Consider the following 21,534-nt stretch of genomic DNA (forward strand, 5'->3'; position numbering starts at 1 on the left):
GATGGGCGCTGTGGCCGGAAATCAGTTTATCATTATTATATTTCCTCTCACCTCCTGTTCCCCTCTAGCCTGTTGACCCTCCTCTACAGCCTGCCCTCCCTACAGTGTGTGTTCTCTCGAGTTTCATGACTGTTGTCCTCCACCTCACTCAGTGGTAAAAAATAAATAACCTTCTGGGTCTCCAGAGGGTCTTGTAGGTGGTCGGGTGACTAGGCAATGCTAGTTGAAAAATACTGTGGAGGAAAAATGTCCTCAGGTTCTGCTTTATTGTTTAGTAATTTCATAGTAACTGCAATGTTATGTGGTTATGCGGTCAATAAACAACACACAAGTTTTTCTCTGATATTAATTTAAGCCTCAGTAGGAAAATTCTTCTTCCCTTAGGTGTTCAGAGCCCTTACAGTTTGGGTTTCAGTGGATGGGTCCTTGGTTCAAAGATGTCTGCCGACATTGCTGCAAAATGTAATTTAATTGCAAAATGGCTGGAAACGCACGAAGTGGCATCCATGTTTGCAAATTAAAGAAGTGAGTTTGTAAACAGACAGAGAAGCTGTGATTGAGTTTCTTACTCATCTCTTAATGAAGTACTACAATTAGAATGTATCTCCATGTACTAACTAATTGACAGCGCTCAGTTAACTGTCAGTTATTGTTAAACTAGTTGCCAACTTGGGAGTGCGTGATTGTAATTGGGTATCAATCTTCATGAAAACATCCTGCCTGTGGACGCGCCAAACATAGTGCAATCTTGTGTTCATCAGCATCTACTTAAAAAGAAATGAAGCCAGTGCGGACAAGAAACTGGTGTGTGTGGATGTTGTCTACAGCCCTTCTCCTGACCTTTGGACCTGTGCGAATCAGATCCCGGTTGTTTACAACATGTGGCTGACCTGACGAATCTGGAGTGGTCTTACACAAGCAAAGAGTCGGAGACAAGCGGGAAGGAAAGAATGTGCTCCCAGAGGGCTCAAAGAGCACTGGCATCTATCTACAGAAGAAATTGAATGGGATGTTTCAGAGCAGCAGAGATTAGATATACCCAGGGTGTTGAGCAAGCACAGGCTACCAATGTAATGCTTCCCTCGCCGGAGTGAGATCAAACTGACAGAACACAGTGGAGCAAGGACAAGTGTGCACACACACACACACACACACACACACACACACTGAGCATCCTACAGTGGCCTTAAGGTTTCAAGTAGAGATGTGATGCTTTGTTATTTGCTCAGGGAGTACACTGAAGGATAATGCTAGATAACACTAGAGGTGTGCTATTTCCACATTAGCCACGTCAGGAATCATGTGATCCCCACTGGAGTCTCAGTATTAACATCGGAGCAAAAGTTCATCAAAAAGGGCTTACATAGTAGGTTTCATCAAGCACCGCCTGAAATGTCAAAACATGCTCCCATGAAGAAGGTGCTATTTGTTTTCCACAACTAATACGTTTGATTTAAAAGACACACTCGACAACTTTGGGTTGAACATGAAGAACCATCTAAATATCTTCAGGATCTAGTTGATTGAGTTATCATGATTCATTAATTCACAATCAGCCCATCTGCCCTCTCTGGGACTGATGACATACTGATCATTCAGTTTTCTTTATTCTGTCTTTCTTTAAACTGTTTAGACACCATGTGTCTTGTTACACCATGTCCTTGATTTTCTGATTCCCATTTGAATATAATGCAATCCAACATGAATGTGTTGAGGAAAAGATGGAAAATAAAATGTTTGAATCTCCTTTCTCCCCTGCTACTGCTGTCATGGATGAATGATCAGGGGGCACTCATATCATTGTTCACTTCAACAGTTTGGGAAACATGCTTATTTGCTTTTTGCCAACTGCTAGATGAGAAGATTGATGTCATGCTCCTATTTTTCTGGTAAATAAAGAGCTACTGGCTAACGGCTTGGTTAGCTAAGCTAACTATTGGCTTTAGCCCCTTACCTTAGCTTAGCTCCACCTACCTGCACCTGTAAAGCCCATATGTCACGCGTGAATTAGTGAGCTCTAGAGTTGCTGGTAGGTGGATAGTTTACCTTTAGACAGAGCTAGGCTAGTTTCCAGTCTTAACGCTATTCGATTGTTGGAATCAAATAATTTGACATTTGTAAGAAAGCAAATATCCATATTTCCGGAAACTTACTGCTTTAAAGGGATGCTCCACCAAAAATTGGCATCCAGTACTATGCTTAAGTTAGGTGGCCCTGAGTAATCCAAATGACATATACACCAATCCTGATACATCTGCAACAAGGAAACATCAGGCAGAATCAGACTTTTTATTGGTCTGGTTCTAGTAGACTAGTAGACCAGTAGCCTATTTCTTCCTCTCAAACCTCTTCTGCAGCATGATCAATTTCTCTGCTGTTCGCTTGTAGCCTTACTCACAGATAGGTTTTCAGTGGAATATTCCTTAAAATAGCTCAGCCACGAAGGGTTTGCTTTGGCTGTTTTAGCTCTACAACTCCACCTGCTACAGTACCCACTTCTCTCCCACTGTCTAGGAAAATGGTCACTTGTTTTTAGTGTTCGTGCTGGGATCATGGAAGGGAAGAATGTTTGCATGGGGAAGAGAATGACAAAGTGTGGAGGAATTGGTGCAAAATAAAGAAAGAAAGGGCGGGAAAAGGGTTAGACAAAGTAAAAGAGGGGGCGTTTACTACTTGGGGAGGTATAGCGAACCCCTTTCCATCCATCATCCCTGACTCTGTCCCGTCCACTGAGCAGGAGAGGTAATGAAAGTAATTTAACGTACATCTATAATTAATATGCTCTCTTTGGGCGGTGTGGTTGGGCCGAGTGGGTGATGGAGTGTGTTTATTATGTGTGTGTGAGGGAGCTGGCATGACGGGGCACTGGGCCACTGACATGGTAATTCACTAGCCATCACTCCAGCAGCGCCGAGGTCAGATTGGTGCAGCTATATGGGGCACCGCCGGCTTCGGCGCTCCCATAGGTACGGATGGAAAGTGGGTTTTTGTTCTTCTCGTCTCTTTTTCTTTCCTCCTCTCTGAGTTTCCTGGAGAAAGGGGAGAAAGGAGGCACAGCACGTACTACGCCCCAGGCCAATGTTCTCCCTCTATGTGTCCTGCTCTTTCTTTCTTTCTTTCTTTCTATCTTTCCTTCTTTCTTTCTCTCCGTCTTTCTTTCTCTTGCCTTCCAGTCCACTTCTCTCCCTTATTCCTCTATGTGCTCTCTGGTCGGTGAGCAAACTACCTTTCTGTCTGTCTGGCTCTAACACTTTCTTTTTATTTCTCCTAATATCCTCTCCTCCTCCAAGAAAACTCAGTGAATGCACTTCAGGAATTCCTTTTTTTCTTTTTTAAAGGCAGACTGCTTTGCACAAACACAGTTCAAACCCGACTGCCCTCAGTGCTGTCTCCTTTTGAAAGCCCCTGCTCTTTGAATACCATTCGTTTGAAGAGAATGCCCTCTGCATTTCTTTTACACAGTCTCTCAAGTGCGCTCGCGCACTCTCTTGCATTTACACACGCATACACAAACACACACAGGCATATTAGACTTATGCAGAAATACACGTACAGTCGCACATGCACAAATACCCACATTCACACTCTGACTTTCCCAAAATACACATCCATGCACACACACCTACATCAAATTTCAGTAGTGTCATTGGTATAGAGAGTGAATTTCTCCTCCACTTTGAACTCATACTCTCTTATTTCATCTCTTTCTCTCTCTCAGGCTACACTTACATGCGTGGCCTTACTCCAGCTACTGGCCATTCTCCAGTAAAGGTCTAATCAGGTTAAACTGCTTACATGCATCTTTTATACCCTACAACTGGGCATTCTTGTTGTTGCCTTGAATAAAGCAGTAAAAGGGTAGATTTGCTCAAATAACATATTTTCCTACCTACCTCCAGCGTAATCAAGCCATGCAGATAGTTTTGGTTTTATTTGTCCAAGAATTTGTCTTTCTGGAGACAATGTCAACATTACTCTGCATAATCCTGCTGTCAACAACAAAAGTACAAGATCCGATGCATAGATAAGTAACAAAAAAACTAGAATATGATAGACATTTTGAACATACTAACCATCAAGTACTCATATTATTTAGTACAAGTACACATTAGTGCACTGAGATTAAATAAGGAATAAAGGGCGGAGCCAAGGAAGTTGCAATAGCAAGTATACTGTACACAAAAATTGCACCTGAGGGAATGAATTGGTGTGTCTTGTGTTGTGCATTCGCAACTGTATAAATCAAGCAGTCCAACTGTTCACAGTTAAGTCTGTGGATTAAATGGAGTCAAGCAGAGTTTCTGGAAAAACACACTTTTTCAAAATATGTTTCAAAGCTGTGAACAGCACAACCAATACTGCATTTACCTCCTTCGTATTGGGGTGGTGGCAGAAATCTGAGAAAAAGCATCTTTTAAAGAAGAAATCTGGTGATATTATATATTTTTCTTATTGTTATTGATAAGTATTGTCTGTGAAGTGTCAAATAAGTTGACATCCCACCGCTCTGACTATTAAGTGTCAAGGGGAAAAATGGAAAAACAATGACTCAGTAAGCAATGGGACTGTAAGGTACTTTTCAACTGAATCACACAAATGTTTATGAGCAGTAGAAATGATTATGATGAACAAATGATTTTTGTATTCACAAAAAGTGATGCGTGATTTTGGAAGTAACAAATATGATGTGATCAACTATTGTATGTTATTAACTAGAAAAAGGATTGAAGTCAATGATTTTAATAGTATTGATATGGGATTTGTACAGAGAACAAGAGCAAGAAAGAATCCTGTTTAAATTGTTGTGAAACAGACTCAGTTGGGTGTAGAAGTCTTATAACTATGAGTCAACCGGAGAGAAGGGTTTGGCCAATTTTGCCAAACTAAGCTTTGAAACTGTACAGTCTATGTGTCAGCAGTCTCATAGATAGAAAAAGGGAGGTGGCTGATTTGGCAATAGACATCGGCTATGGAGAAGGATAAATAATGAGGAGAGGCACCAGGCTCGGAGCAGGATCATCACCGCATGGCACGCAAAGCCTGAAGAGTTAGAGATTTGAACAGCGAACAACCAGAAAACATTTCAGAGATTTCTTCAGTGTATTTCAAGAGATCGAGCAACAGAGGATAACCACGTCCAACCCAGCCGAAGAATTATTAGACTATGAAGTTTCTTTCGTTCAACCGCATAATGAACTGAAGACTTTTAGAGACATTTTGAGGGCTTTGGACAAAGCCTCAAGTTTCTACAGGATTCTATAGCTTTTCAGTTTAAGTTAAAGCCTTTGCTTAATTTTCTAAGAAAATATAACTGTATTTAAAGCACAAGTAGTAGACGTTGAATTTATTTCTTCACTAAGATAGTAATTTACCAGGTATAGAGAGTTTAACATCTTTGAAGGTTCTTATAGGTTGCTCTAGCCAAAGAAATTAACTTATCCTTGGGGCCTATTTTCCAAGCCACTAAATGCAATCCTGGCAACTATAACAGGTACACTATACAATGAGAAGACAGCTGTCTTTAACGGGCGTGGCTGAGGTGATATTTGGCTCTAGGGCAATCCAGTCAGGTGCTATTTCAGAGTAATCAGGGTAGGCGTCCATATGAAAGTTAGAAGGCAGGCGAATCTCTTTCAACACCAGCTTAAACAGTCCCCAGTTGTACCTAATAGGGTAATACCCATAGGACTGGAGGATAGGACCCTTTTAGACTGAGAGATGGACCAGCACCTACTGGACAGGGGTAACTCGGGATCTAACAGTGGCCAATACACCTTCTGTGCCATAGACTGGAGTATTGACCACAAGCCAGTTTATTTTAGTGTCTAAAAAACTGAATTGTCATTGCTTGTGAATGCATTGAAAGAAAAAAAATATTTTTTGCTTCTCTCCCCCTGTCGACTGTCCATTCCCCCTTCTCCATGCTGCATGTGTTTAAGGTTTTGTCAACAGATGTGGAGAGAGTCACTAGGTGTGTGGACTTTGCCAGCTGATTGCCCACGTGTCAGATTTTAATGGGCAGCATATGGAGGTGGTGACTGATGAGTGGGACTCGGCCGGTGACAGGTGCTGAGTCATCTGTCGCTCTGACCCCCGCTCCACAACGGAACAAATCAGAGGACACCTTCATTCAGCAGGCCTGACCCTAACACACACACACACACACACACACACACACACACACACACACACACACACACAGATCTGTCTGACTCAGTGATGGCTTTACATTTATTTTACAAGCTGGTAGAAAAGCATACTCACTCCCACGCTTGCAATTATAGAAACATGGAGAACTCTCAATCCTTGCTGTACATGTACTATCTGTGCTCTTGTTTTTCTTGGGCTTCTCTATAATTGTACATAATAAAATTAAAATTGGTGCCACATGTTACCGTGTGTTGATACGACCTCCGACGTAGAGAGAGAAACTCCATGCATGGCAGCCAGACAAACCCATTCACACCTCACAGACAGACTTCTCAGTATAGCAGAGTTCACCTGAGGCTCATGTTTTTGGATTGTGGGAGAAAACAAAAGGCAAACACGGGGAGAACACACAAAACTTGACACAGAGAGGCCCCAGTATGGTTCAAAACCAGCATCTTCTTGCAGTGATGAGCCACTGCGCTGACCTTCTGCTCACATACTCTGCTACAGTGTACATTATATCTAATGATTGAAGCTGCTTTGGAAACAGTCTCTTAAGGAGTAAACATGGAAGGCCAATTAAGACACTGAACTTATTCAAGTTAGCTTGAGTTCATGTTAACATTTCCTTCTCCTGGAGCTGTGATTCCTTTAAAGCTATGTGTGCTTGGGGGGGAAAAAGGTGGTAAAGCTTTGTTGGGTTGTTTATTACTAGGTGTAGTCAGCACACTATTCAGGATCTTAGTTTCTCTCTTTCATCATCACATCATTTTATTTTATGTTTTTCATTTTGCCATTCAGAGTGTAACTGACACCAATTCAGGAGAGCTCTCAGAAAGATGCTGCTATTACAGGGAGGTTGTCCAGGCTTTTGGAATGAGTTGCATCTTTGGCAAACCTGTTTTTACGTTAGAGATGCGTTGTTCGACATGCTATCCTTGAGGTAAATATATACTCATTCATAAAGTATACAGTCAGAGAACAAACTGTTTCAAACAGCTGCACAAAAGTTATTCAGGCAGTTTTTTTCTGCTTTTGAGATTGAAAAAAGAACTGAAATACCTTACCATCTAAATATTATGCTGCTTGTGTGGACAAATCATGAGCACATTGTTCTGAAATTGTCAGACTACAAGTTTTTATAGAGCAGAGAAAACAAGTCTGCGTCTTGCAAGTCAATGCCTCTATTCTGTGTGAGGAGATTATTTTGTGTAAATTATAATTGGGTTTTCTGAGGTAATGACCTTGCAACTTCTCTTCCTTCCCTTCCTCTCCCCTTTCCCCTTTTTCCTGTAATTCAGAGATAGGAGATGCAGTTTGACGCAGGGCCCAGAAGATGTAGTTGGATCCTATGGCAACTGGCGCCTGCAATAAGGTCGCATAGGAGGTGTTTAATTAGTGGGCGACAGCCGTCCCTGCAGAGTAGCTTTTTATTACCCCAATATGTCATAGAGTGCATCAGCTAGAAGCCACACAACCACGCACGCTGGCAAACAAGTACACACATAAACACACACACACCAGGGCTGACCAGCGAGAGGGTGGCAGCGCAGAAAGAAACCAAAACAAATTGTTTGTTTGTGTGGGATATAAAAGGCAAATGAGACAAAGACAATAGCAGAACGAGAGAGTGAAAATGAGAAAAGAGGAAGAGATAGAGAGACTGAATGAGGCTCAGCGAAATATCAGCTAAGTGAGGATCAGCCACAAAACTGGCAAGAGCAGGAAAAGGACAAACAGAAAGTAGGGAGATAGAAATGCGGCCACTGTGGCGAGGCTCCACGCTGTGTTGTCACCCTGTAGAGCATTCATTCCTCTCATTACTAGCTTGCTGAGATTTTTTTGAGGTGCTTAGCCAGCCGATTGCCGGGTCACTTTGGCCAGCAGAAATGAGTGGCATCTGTTCAGTCCTGACTGCGGGCACGTCACTAAGCCAGTTGGATGTATCACTTTACTGTGGGCGTGGGGTGCCAGGGCCATTAACACATGCCAGCCCTGTGAATGGCTACGCAGCTACATCGTGCGTGCCAATACATCATTAGCCGAGGCAGAGGATGACGGAGACAGGACACACACACACAAGCAGACACAGACGGTGTATGTTTTTGTAATGGTCTCTGATAGCTGTTTGCTCAAACTAAACTGAATCTTTTTTTGTGTGTGCTGTTGAACAAACAGACCGTGTGTGGATAGGTAAATTAAGTGAGAGTAGGAGACAGAAAGTGTGTGTGGGTGTGTGTGTTTACACAAATGTTTGTTATGTGCACATTTAAGCATTCATAGAGTGCGCAAATAAATAAGCGGTCAGAGTGAAAGTACACCGAGGTCTCATACCATCATGACTACATCAATGTGTGTGTCGCCACTTCTTGGCGTCCTCTTGCGCTTGCTCTTGGTTGTCTGTGGCACCCCCGCATAGCTGGAGATGTTAATGAGCGCGTCTGGGCCTGCGAGGATCCCCCTGGGCAACCCCTCTCTCCTCCCCGACACGCACCAGCTGCTATGGACTCAAGGTGGCATCCTCCAGTGCCCGGCTTCTAGAGGAGAACGTGGTCCTGAAGGGAGAGATGAATGGTTTTAAGGTTAGGGATGAAAGTGAAACAATGCCTGTCATCTTATGTATGTCTCATTTCCAAGTTCACTAAAAGGGTTGCACAGGCGTGAACCATTACCTCTCTCCCTCTGTGACCTTTTCCCTTTTTTCTGTGGCTGTGATGATGGTGTGTTAAACTGTGGACTATACTGTGGGTGGCCCACATTGGAGCAGGTGATTGATTACATTTTTATAAGAGCAATGTAGAACCTGTGCCAGTAATAGGCACGGTGCTTTGTGTTTTTTTTTTTCCTTTTTCATATTATTTCTTCTCCTCAGTGTGCTTGATCTATGTTCCCTCTCACTCACATGGCGGATGATTTAAGAAAGCAATACTTTAAGCCACTGGTGGGGGAGTCGGAGTTTGAATCAAAGCTGGCAACAAAAAAAAAAGTTGTGTTCGTCAGCAGAGGTCAGTGTTGCTCCATTGATGAAGTTAAAGGCCAGTTACCTCTCTTGGTCTGTCATCCTCCCTTCAATCTCTGTCTGTTTTCTCTCTTTACTGTCTCCCTCTGTTTTCTCATTCTCACTCTTTCCACTCATCTGTGGAATGGGAACAGCAATGGGAACATTATGTGGTAATCACAGTATAGCATTGGGCCCTACATACAGTAGCCTATCTTCTCTCCTCGTACCTCCCTCAGATACTCCAGATACTTGCCCTCACTCAGCAGTAATTGCATTTGACTGCACTTTAATCTAATGGCTTTACGAACAATGGCACATAAAAGACGCGCTTTAAACGAGGAAATCCAACGAGCAGCGATGGAGAGCAATTAATAGAGCTGCTTGTTAGAGATGCTCACAGGATACTGGCACAGATTAAGACACACGCGCATGAGAGAGAGAGAGAAGAGATTAGAATTCCACCATCAAAAGATCCCTCCCATCCTGTATTGATTGGTGAATGTGTTGTTGTCAACGTTTAGATTTGATTACCGCTGACACGCAGGGCTGGGGCTGAAACACAAGGCTGGTAATGGCCGCGACGCCTTGTGCATATCAAATACAGCCCGAATCCTACCGGAGTAATTAATATCGCACTGTGGTTATAAATTTCCTGGCATAAACGGCCAATTGGATTTGCATGGCTTGCACGGGGGTAATTAAGATGAAACATCAGGGAAAATGTTACATGAACGTTTCAGCTAATCCCCCCTCTCTCCGTGTGTGTTTCTTTCTCCCTCTAAGGACTTCTCCTTTAGTCACAGTTTTTCTTAAATATTTGCAGGGTAAACTAGGTGTTGACATTTTGCCTTTTCATCGTCACGCAGCTCGGAGGAGACTCTTTGGAGGTAATTTCACAGCTGTGGTGGGTAATGTGGCAAGGAGTAACACAGGCCATGGCGAGTTATTCCCAGCATTACTTATTCTTCCTGAGAGAAAAGGCCCTCTGCTTATGGTACGTTGTCACAAAATGCTTTCCACAGCTCTTGATTTTCTCAAGTTTCAGCTCCCTTTGGACGGCTTGAAGTGCCGTGTGTCCCTCCAGGGGGATATGGTTGATTTTTCCTTTTCCCCCCTATTTTTAAACCTCCTCTTTCCCATTTTTACACTGGATTGTATTTCCCGTGTGCTATTGGCCCAAACCTCCGGAGCTTTGATGGCGGTTTCTCAAAAATCATCCCATCAAAAAGCTGTCAGTGTAGTTTGAGATCAGCCGGCTGTCATCAGGTGGGGGCAGATATTGACCTTGTGGTAGGTAAGATACACCACACACTACTATTGTCATGGGCAGATGTGGTGATTATGCTGTGTTAACAATTGATTTTGTTGCTATCTTGTGTCAGAACACTTCAATGTAATTGTGAGCCCTTTATCTAAGACATTCTAAGGCCAGAGCTTACAAAACAACAAAACACATTTTTTTCCAATGCTGTGAGGACCACAAACGAAATCCCATTCACTTGTATTGGGGTGGAGGCAGAAATCAATCAAGATAGCTCAAAACCTAGACACATTATTAAAACATTCAGTATGATGGTGTGCTTTTTCTGGGTCCTATGTTTTTGTATTTTTTACTGTGTTTGCAACATATTTTTGAAGAGTAGAGAGCTTGGAAGTGTGCCTTTCTGAAATGTCTGTTTTTAATGCAAACATATCTTTAATCCAAGATAATTTTCTTATTCAACCTTGACCCTTAAACCCCAAACTATCTATCTTTTTGTAATGTGGTTGAACAGACCTTTTAAAACAGAAAAATTCACATCTTCTTTTGTCCTTTTTTTGCAAACGTGTGTGCTGTATGAATAAATACACCCCAGTGTGTTGGGCACCGCTGTAGACATAAAGTGCCCCTAATGTGCTAAAACTATAATAGCCCCGAATCATCTCCAGCATAAACGTTCTCTAAAGCCATATTTAAAAATCACACATGAAATATTATATTCTGGTGTGTGTGTGAAAGAGAGAAGGGGCATGTGTTTCCCATGGTGAGTGTGTGTATTAGCCCGGCAGTGGGGCGATGCGTCTTTGTCCTTCCTCCTCTCCCCGTACAGATGAGATGACTGATTCTGGTGTATGGGGGCTCTTCCCTCACTCTGTGTCATTTCCAGGCCAGCTCCCCCCGGGGACCCTCCACAACATTCCCTGCCCAGCAGCCCCTAGAGCCCCCCCGGGCCTATGATACACATAACACATTGGCTCTGTCACCGCCACAGCTTATTTTAGAGCAGCCTCCTTGGCTGCCGGGAGAACTTTAACTTTATGTAAATCATATTAATAAATTTGCAGGCGTTAGCAGGGGTGGGGGGGGGGGTAGTTGCTCTGAGGATTTCAGCACACATGCCAGCGACAGAAGGTGAGCGGGGACAGTGACAGTAAGTCGACAGATGAAGGTAGAGGAGGAGGAGGAGAGATGGCATACAGTATGGTCCAGTAAGTATTGTGCTGGTGCAAGAGAGACATAGCAAAACGAGGTCAGGATAAAAATGATTTACAGTAACCTGCAGGTGGAGTTTGTCACGGCCGGTGATTTTACAGGTAAAACAATGAAACAGAAGCCAAGTGATGGATAGCAGGACATATATAATAGAAACTGAAAAGAATAGGCTGTAGAATATGAAAGAAAAAATAATTATGGTGGAAAATGGAATTCTCTGGAGAAAAACAAAATAAAATCAGCCAATTCAAATCCAAAGAAAATGCTGCGTTAGAGTGTACATCTCTCGAGTCTGTGATTCTAGCAACTGAGCCAGGCTAATGTATGGATCACGTAATCCCTGTACATGTATGTGTGTCACATGTTGGCATGTTCCTGTTCATCCTTTGATGGGATTGCAGTCAGTTGGCTATGGGAAACCAAGAGTACACAGTGTTTCTATTTGTTCAATTGAGCCCCCGCTGCTGGCTTCTAATGGGTCTTTCCACTGAGCTCATCTTCCCCATTTCATCTAACACCTGCCTCCCTGTCACAGACATGGCGAGAACAAGAGAGATAGAGAACTCTTCTCTCAGTTGAGGGTTAAACGATCGCAGTGATTCCTGATCTTCCTGGTTTTTATTTAATCTTTCCTGAATAATGAGGATAGGTTAAAAAAAAGGAAATAAATACCAACAAATAAATGTAAATGTGTGAGACTTTCAAATGTTTGTTTTATCATTAAATCAATCACACGTTTATTACAGTTTGTAATCAGCGTAGGAGCTCATACATGATGGAGAAAAAACAGCAGTGAGACAAATAAAAAGCCAGAGAGATGTGTCGATGTGATGATGCAAGGTGAAAACCTGCATGTTGAGCACAGCTCAGGACGGCACAGAGAGCCATTGATCGGTGAGGAGGAGATGCTAATGCAATCGATGCAACACACTGATGAGAGTGTTCGCAGGAAGTGCAGCCCATCATCTTCCTCTATCACCTCGCCTGACATCCACATCAGGGAAGCCAGTTAAACTTTATTTACTCTGGCTAATATGTGATCAACGTGCCTACTCAGCATGCCGCGTGTTCACTTACTCTGACAGTGTGTTAAGGATACCATTACGCACTGTAGGTGAGCTGGCAGCTCCAAAGGTGGATGCACAGTTGGGCCTGGACTAGGCTGGTCAGAACAATGATGTCAGATGAATCTGGAAAAACCTGGCCAACTTTTTTTTTTGCTTACAATGTCACAGTGATTCTTTCTACAATATCTGCGCAAAGAAACTATTGTTAGGATTATGGTTAAGTTTAGCCATCTGAAACTCAAGGGACAGTTTCAGCGCCCTTCACTGCTTGTGTATCATGTCAGTAGCAGCTGGAATGAATTACTTTCTGAATATATTTGTCCTGCACAGAGCTTTTGCAACCTGATGGGAGAAGTTGGAATGAGTTATGGAAAAGACAAAGTTCCTGTGTGATGAGGTCTTTTCCTACTGATGCTGGACTGTGATGGTTTATGTGGAATTGACTCAAGATAAACCACAGCGTCCATATTCATCGTAATGAAGGATCAGGTCACCCTGTGTATCAGTGTGGCTCTTTAATATGATTCTGGGCAAAAATGGAGGAATAAGCTATATCAGGCTTTGGCCGCATTGTTGGTTTTAGTTTTTTCACAATATTTGTAGACAATAAGAAAAATAAAATAAAACATTGTGAATTTAAACCAAAAATGAAAGGAAATGGGTTTTCCAGTTTATTTTCAGGGTTAATCTGTCCCCCGTCTGGCTTTATTACCTCCATGGATAACACTCACTCATTGTACTGCTCCATTGACAGAGACATGAGCATGCACACACACACACACACACACACACACACACACACACACACACACACACACACTTAATTACAGGCAGCCTTTGGCGGGACGAGAGTGACGGCAGGCAGCTTGAGGAGGCAGTGGGGTCTGTGTGCACCCAGAGGGTCACTGTCACACCACTCTCTCAGTTTGCTGACGACCAGAGACGAATACTGATCACATCTTACCATCTTACACACCGGAGGCTTTACACAGAGTGGGGGGAGAGAAAATTAGGCTGCCAATGAAAATAATTAGCCCCTTTCAGCCTCATAATGCTGTTTAGGTCAGTTACATTCAAATGACAACCGTTTGGATTTGTTTTTATGCAAGTGTCTCAGCATATTTCTGTGTGTGTGTGTGTGTGTGTGGCCGTAAAAACTGAATGGATAATCCTGTCTGTTCACACACTGCGAATCTGATTGTTTATCTCTTTCGAGAATAGAGAAGGAGCCATGAACTTCTTTTTTATTGCTTCTTGGCTTCTGCATCTGCACGTTTGCGCACTTGTGTGGGTGTGTAATTTGGACACACTTGTGTTGTGGTTTACCTTCTTTCCCTCGAACCACAGAGAGAAGAAGTGCCTTCCTTCTCGGGCAGTAGTGGCAGCCTCGCAGCCCATGTGTTGATTACAAGGCCCAGCACACATACATATGTTCCCTGTCTGTCTGGCTCAACAAGATACAGGCTGGTTACATGCTTTACTAATCATTCCAGCAGCACAGGCTCTCCAGGGACACTAGCCAAACTCCGTATTTCAGCACACACTTGTCAACACTATGGTATCAACAGCCTTAGAAATACGATATAATGGGAGAGGAGGACAAACAGTACAGTCTGCTGCCTGCCACCATCTCCTGCTTCTGGAAAGAATGAGAGAAGAGAAGTCCTTCAGCCAGCCATTGTAAAATTATATTGACTTCTGTGATGCTGCAACGATTGTTTGGTCTATAAATGTCAGAAAATAGTAAGAAATGCCCTTTAAAGTTTCCACATCTGCTATCTTTTAATGGCTTGTTTTCTTCAACTAACAATCACATAAGACAAAGAAAAGTACTTAATACTAACTCACAATTGGGGAGCTGGAATCAAAGTGTATTTCACATTTTTAATGGGAAAAATGAATAAAAATAGTTGCCGATAAATGATTTGTCAGTTGATTCAGTGTTTAATAGTTGCAGCTTCAGACTTATGTACTAGCATTATGGATAAATCCACAAGACTGCTTTGAACACATTGTCAGTGCCATAGTAATAAAAATGCAAAACAGAAATGAGAAGAAGAAATTAAAAAAAAATCAACAACAAAAAAATGACGAACTTCACATTTAACTTCAGATGTATTTTTGTTTTTACCCAGAATTTTTTCCTTTTAGAAATTTTTTATTTATTTTCTTTTCTATATTTATTTTCTTTTTTTCTTCATAAAATTTTTTAGAAATTGTTAGATATAATTGTTTTCTGTTGATTGGTGATCACATGATGTGCCCTTTACAGAGGGACCTTACCAGTGTCATGCATGCGCTGATGAAGGCTTTGTGCCGAAACGCATTAGTGGATATGTCAGCCTATTGATGGCACATAAATTTACGATCAACGCATGAGTCAATTGGTAAATTTGTCCCTGGGAGTGCTGCCTTTTTTATCTGCCTTTTTCCTTTTGACCTGTACTTTATTTGTGTTTCGTACCTCATTCCACTTTTATCCCTTTGTTTCTGTGTAATCACTGCACAAATACACCACTGTAAACATGAGCAGTAAATGACTTCATTAAGACAAATCACAGTGTGGACAGAGGATTAGCTCAGACACAGAAGTGCATACAAAAACAATCATTTCCTAATCTTAAATCTGATATATTTTTAAGCATTCCAACAATCACACTCTCATTGCTTGCTTCTCTCATTCCTGCTCAAGCACACATGCATAGTGATTTCAATTTTAAAACCTTGCACCATTTAGGCTTATCTCAACAAAAGTACATCATGATAACGTGTTGAAGCACAGATATAGGTATCATACGAATTTCTGAGAGTTTTAGTCAATGAATACATGTAATAGTAAAAGTGTAAGTGTAGGACTTTGGCACAACAGGCTAATTATTTCTAACATGTATTTGTTTTATACTTTTATGTTATTTATTTGGAAATTCACGTTACAAGTGACAATGTGCAGATACACAGCGAGGCACCAGCACGTAGTATAAAACTTGTTCTCTGTGTGAAGCTCTCGGTGGCGTAAAACTGGAGGAGCAGAGCGTTCAATCATCTTCACCCTGTCAGCACAAAGACAAAGAGCTGCCTCCGAGCAAGCAGAGCTGGTCATAGGTGAGTCACACATACACACACGCATAGATACACACAGACACAGACCCACCTACTACGATGCACGCACGCACGCACGCACGCACGCACGCACGCACGCACACACACACACACACACACAGAGACAAGCCTGGCTAGAGGAGTTGCTGGCTGAGGTGCCCTTGGCGTGATCTTCAGGCCTGGCCACTGTTAATGAACACACTACACACTACCCTCTTTCCACACACACACACGCACTTGCTCGCGCGCACACACACACACACACACACACACACACACACACACACACACACACACACACACGTGCTTTCATCATGCCCCACCATCCACTAACCTTTGTTGTCCCTCTGACCCCCCACCTCGGGGGCCTCTGCTGTCCTGTCACACTGCTGTGAGATCACCCTCAGTCTCCTGCTGGGCAGTCAGGAGGTGGTGATCAGAGTTGCGGGCACGCGGTGTCTTTCTGTGTGTGTGTGTGTGTGCGTGCAGGGGAGGAGGACAACATGACTGGGAGCATGTCACGTCTCTGTGGACCTCAATAGTGGAAAACCAGCTCATATCTTGTCCTCTGTTATTCCACTTCTCCTTTCATTCTTTCATTTCCTCATCTGTCCAGTCAATCTTTTTCCAAAGGGAGAATGGAAACTTGCAGGACTGAGGAGGGGGGAAAAAAACAACAGCCTTCTACTCAAGTGACCGAGTGGCTTGTATTTTTGTTCTGGCTGCATAATTCATAAAGCTGCTGGGCAGCTGGCAGCAGCTAGAGTGACCATTGCAGTGAAGTGACGGGGAGAAGGACGGACAGCTGCGGTGGTGCTGTTTGGTCCAGAGGTGAGAAAGACTCACACTTCCTGTGCTCAAAATCCCCTGACAAGATTTCTTCTTTCTCACCCAATCACATACTGCAGACCAGATTCTCATTCTCTCTTCTTGTCTTTAGTGAAATGTTTATGTGTGACCATTTGCAACATTTCCCCTCTGAGAGCTACAACCGACTACTGTCTCACTCCAACCCTTTGAACCCTCTACAGATAGCTGTATGGCAAGGTGGGTCAAGAACTTTTGACTGGGGGGACTAGAGCTGCACAGGCTCAGAGAAGTGGGGCACATTTGGAAAACAAATGTTTTTGTGGTACACCCCAAAATCATGAGCATAAATTAATACAGTGCATAAGATCGTCCTAATAACATTATAATGAATAAAGAGATAATCACGTTGTTTTAATTTTCACATTGACTGTGAAGAAAAATAAGTTGCAGCACCAGCTGGAGCATTTGGCACCACAGCAGCTGTATGCGATGTGCCTCATGGGAACTGATCAGAGATCCCAGAATGCCAGTATGGACAGGAGGAACAAACTATCTACATATGCATGTCAATATTGTTTTAAATGTTAATCTGTCTGCCACCGCTATCTCACGGTTTTCTGCATCAGACAATCATGTTTTTTTATTCTAGGAGTTCAGTTATGACTGTGTTTTCATTCAAGTGAGGACAAATAACAGGGGAAATGGACAGCAGCACTTATATTTGATGGTATCACACAGTATGTAAATATGCAGAAAACCGTAAGAAAAACAATGGAAATGTGAGAAATCGGCTGCCATGAATGTATTTTTTGGAATGGTGTAAAATAACAATAATAAAAATGTATTATTTAGATATTTTCATTGAAACTAATTAGACATTTTAAGTAGCTTGCCTGTTAGTGCCAGATTTCCACATTCGTTTTCCTTCCACAGTGAACAACACCTCTAATTTTATCCAGCGTGCAGCCAAAAATCTCGGCAGCTGTGCTTCTAAACTGGGACCACAACGCCGACCAACTGTATGACAGAGATATGAGTTGAGGCCTTAGGAAGTGTCTCCTGAAGGGGGATTTTTTTTGGGGGGGGGATTACAGAGTGCTCAGTAAACCCCGCTCAGAGGGAAGCAGTGGGCAGCCGGAGCAGAGGACGGATTAATTGGCGCGAGTCCTCAATGGGTGTCCTCGCCAGTCTTCATAGCTTTTTCAAAAATGTTTTTTTCTCTCACATTTTGGCATCAGCATTTTCTTACTTTTCACTTTTGCAGTGTTTATTTTTCTGACCCTGCTTTGTGCTCACAGTTTTGCTCTCTTTTTATTTCTCTGTTTCTTCACTGCAGTCTGATTCGTCAAGTTGAAGATGCCTGACTCTGCTGATCTGATCCTGGCCTGTGTGTTTCTTAAATCCCTCCAGCCAGTTTTAACTGCCGTTTTTGGTGAACGTTCTTTCTCAAACAGAGAATGAGGGTGTGGTTAATAGTCGGGCATAATACATTACCATGACAACCAAAAACTGACCAGCTGGAGTGCTCAATAATGATATGCTGTGTTAACATCATTTACTGTCTGGCAGGAGTAGATGTTACTTATGATAGAAACTAATGTGCGCGTATCAGCTGTTATCAATCATACAGTCGATGGTCCTGTCATGCACTGCACACGATAACTCCCACTACGTTTTATGGTGCGCTTACTTTACCGCGGGGGTGTGTGTGTGTGTGTGGGGGGGGGGTAAATGCAGTAAAATGCATGTTGCAGACTGTAACGTGATATAAGACGGTGGCAGGTGAAAGTGCGACGCGTTTTCTGTCATCTGTCATCCAACACCGCACGCACAGATGCCATAATGAAAATGAACAGCACACTAAACCAAGAGGAGGAAACTAAAAAATAAAATGAAGACCCTATGTTAGCTAACTTTCTGCAATAACTATGCTAGCTAACTACACCTGGCTAACAACAACTGACTGGCTTGTATTTCTGCTGCTGTATGCACAGGGTTCACCCATATGGACCAACACATATATGTAAATTAAACGATGTGTGTGTGTGTGTGCAGTGTATAACTTCACCTCTCTCTACTCCTTCCTTCTACAGAGCAGTAATTCCTGGCCAAAGAGGAGCCTGTCCAGAGCTGGGGGACCTGCCCTCTGCACCCTCCTCCTGTTCCTGCTTTGATTTCCAATATGTCCTCCCATCACCACAGATGGCTGCAGAGGAAACATTTCCTCGGCCGACGGTGCTAGCGAGGCCCCTGAGCCCTGTGGCTGATAGGGGGCAGAAATTGGAGAATAATGTAATAGAATATTTGATTGGGCTCTGATGGGCAGGACACTGGGAAGACTGCCATAGTAATGTGTCTGGGCTTGGCCGGTAGGGTGCATTTCTTCCCTCCACCCTCCTCCTATTTCTCCTCTTTGACTAGCTGCAAGTTGTGATTTAATAATATTTGCTGCTTGGCACTGCATCCCAAAGGTCTGGGGGCCCGGAAACAGGAGCCCCAAGCTTCCTGTGGGCTGTCAGAAAGATGCTAACAACATGACAAATGTTGGCCAGGCTATAAAACAATCTGAAGGTGAATAAGTGGGGGTATCAGCAGAGGAATTTATGGCTTTACCTGGGCTGCGGAGGGGACTGGCCAAATAGGGTTAGAGATGAGTTAATCCATGTGGTTACGGACACTCGCGTACAAATGCACATATACTGACCTCAGTTGTTATAATGCTGTGTTTGTCAGTACAGATATAGATAATAGCTATAAATAATAAATACATTATTTTGTGGGGTTACAGATTACATGAACACTTACATGCAAGAAAGTCTTAGCAAATGGAAAATTACTTAACCTTTCTTTTGTGAATTGAGCTCCCAACTGTGATGGGTCTGTTCTGTGCTGTTTTCATCCTCCAGAGTCAAAGCCAAGCAGTTCTAAAGACTGACAGCTCCAGTTTTGAATAAAGGACAAAAATGCCTTGATATAAACATTGGAAAGGAAACCCCACCCCCACCCACCATCATCTGCTACCTCTTCCACTGAGACAGGTGCCCAAAAAGCCATCCATCAGCAGGGAGAGGCGCAGCCAATCACGTCTTCTCAAACCAACCAGACGTTTACCCTCGCTCCCAGGTGGGTGGGCGGTAATTGCCAGGCGCACCTTTGCCCACCTGGCAAGCTGCCACGGGATGCAGAGAGGGAGAAGTCTGGAGCAAGGGATAGGTGGAAGGGAATGACGAATATTTTCATGTAACAGACAGACGGTCAGGACTGGCACGGAGAAGTGTGGCTGAGCAAACCTGATGACTCATCTGAGAAAGGCAATATGACACTCCTAATTCCATTGTTAAGTCACTGCCTTGGCTCGGTCCTCACTGAGTTTGGCATGCGGTGCTTCCCCTCCTCCCCGTAAACACCCCTGTTTTGTAGTTCTGCCATCCTGGGCCACTGTGGTGATTGTCATTATGCTGTCTCAGCAGTGCGGTGCCCCAAAGAGAAGAGCAATCACGCTGGTGGAGGATTTTAAATTTCACACCCGTACTGTGGGAGGGAATGGGACATGGGGGGCTTCGGATAAGGTGCTAATTGAGGAGGCGATACACCACCTGTGTGTGTTCCAAGGCAAGCATTCATCCAAATAGCTGATGCAGGGGCTTCAAACCAGGCTGTGAAGTGAGGCGTTGGCTCACTGCTTTTCTCGCCCGTAAGGATGCTGAGAGAAGCTATTCTGAATGGGACCCCAGATATACTTCAAAATCCGTCTTAATTGCACTTGAATGTGGAAAACAGCCGGCTTATTGTTATTTCATGTCTGCGTGGGTGTAATACACCACAGCCTTCCAAAGGCGCAATTGTTTTTCATTGCATAGGCATTTCTAGTTTAGATTTTCCACTGTTTCAAAACACAGAGCAATACAGGCACTTTAAGCTGTGAAATCTGCCAATGGTTCTGGCGTGATTACAGACCATCCTACCTAAACACATGGCTGTATAAGTCATCTGTGCAAGCAGTTTATTATGATCCATATTTACGGGACACAAAGGAGGAAGTCAGGTGAGGATTGATGCGTGTATCAATATTGACTGGCTGTGTACAACGTGCTAACCTTGACAACCCATTGTATTGTAGCGTTAACATAGCTATCCTCATTAGCTAGGCTCCTTACATACTTGCTAATAACTGGTCCGACATTGACAGCTTTGTGTTAAGAACATAGATAGACTTATCTTATCTTGTAAACTTATCAGAGTTCACTTGAATGCATTAGTTTTGGACAAATTTGTGGAGCGGTGTTCATGATACGGACCATTCAACTACAGACTGATTCAGGAATCATCTCTGTGCAGAAAAGCCGGAAACAACCCTTCTTCCAGTGCATGATCATATTTGAAGGGCTATTAACAGATGGGTCCATTGTCAATGTGTTTGTGAGGGAGGGAGGGAGCGAGTGAGGGGAGGGGAGGGGAGGGGCTGAGTATATGCTGAGGGCAGCTTTACAATGACTTACAATTTTTTTAAATAGTAAAAAAAATGAAAATGAATATGTGGCAGTCAGCGTTGATATTGTGACGGGCTGCCACAAACAAATCCTTGTACAGGAAACACTGCACATGTTCATTATTGTTACCATGACGATGAAGGACGCCTGTCATATTTTATTTGTTTTGGGAGTAACTGGCAAACAACCTATTCTGTCGTTAAGGACGTGTTGCCTGAGTCAAATGTCCACCTGGCGTTTGGGGCTGTCGGAAATCGGAGCGAAGCTGAGGACTACTCCTCCAGTCATCAATCACCTGCCTGTAGCCAGCGTGCGAGCCAATCCACCCAGACCTCGGGCCTCAGGATTCATCAGAGGGGACAAGGCCTGACATCCAGAAAAATGAGTTCAACCCTCCACACGTCAGGACAGATCAGAGCCCAATGTCACCGACTCGCTAAGCAT

Source organism: Micropterus salmoides, unplaced genomic scaffold, assembly GCF_014851395.1.
Source record: "Micropterus salmoides isolate LMB-PRFRI ecotype aquatic unplaced genomic scaffold, ASM1485139v1 Ms_hic_scaffold_4, whole genome shotgun sequence".
Taxonomy (NCBI): domain Eukaryota; kingdom Metazoa; phylum Chordata; class Actinopteri; order Centrarchiformes; family Centrarchidae; genus Micropterus; species Micropterus salmoides.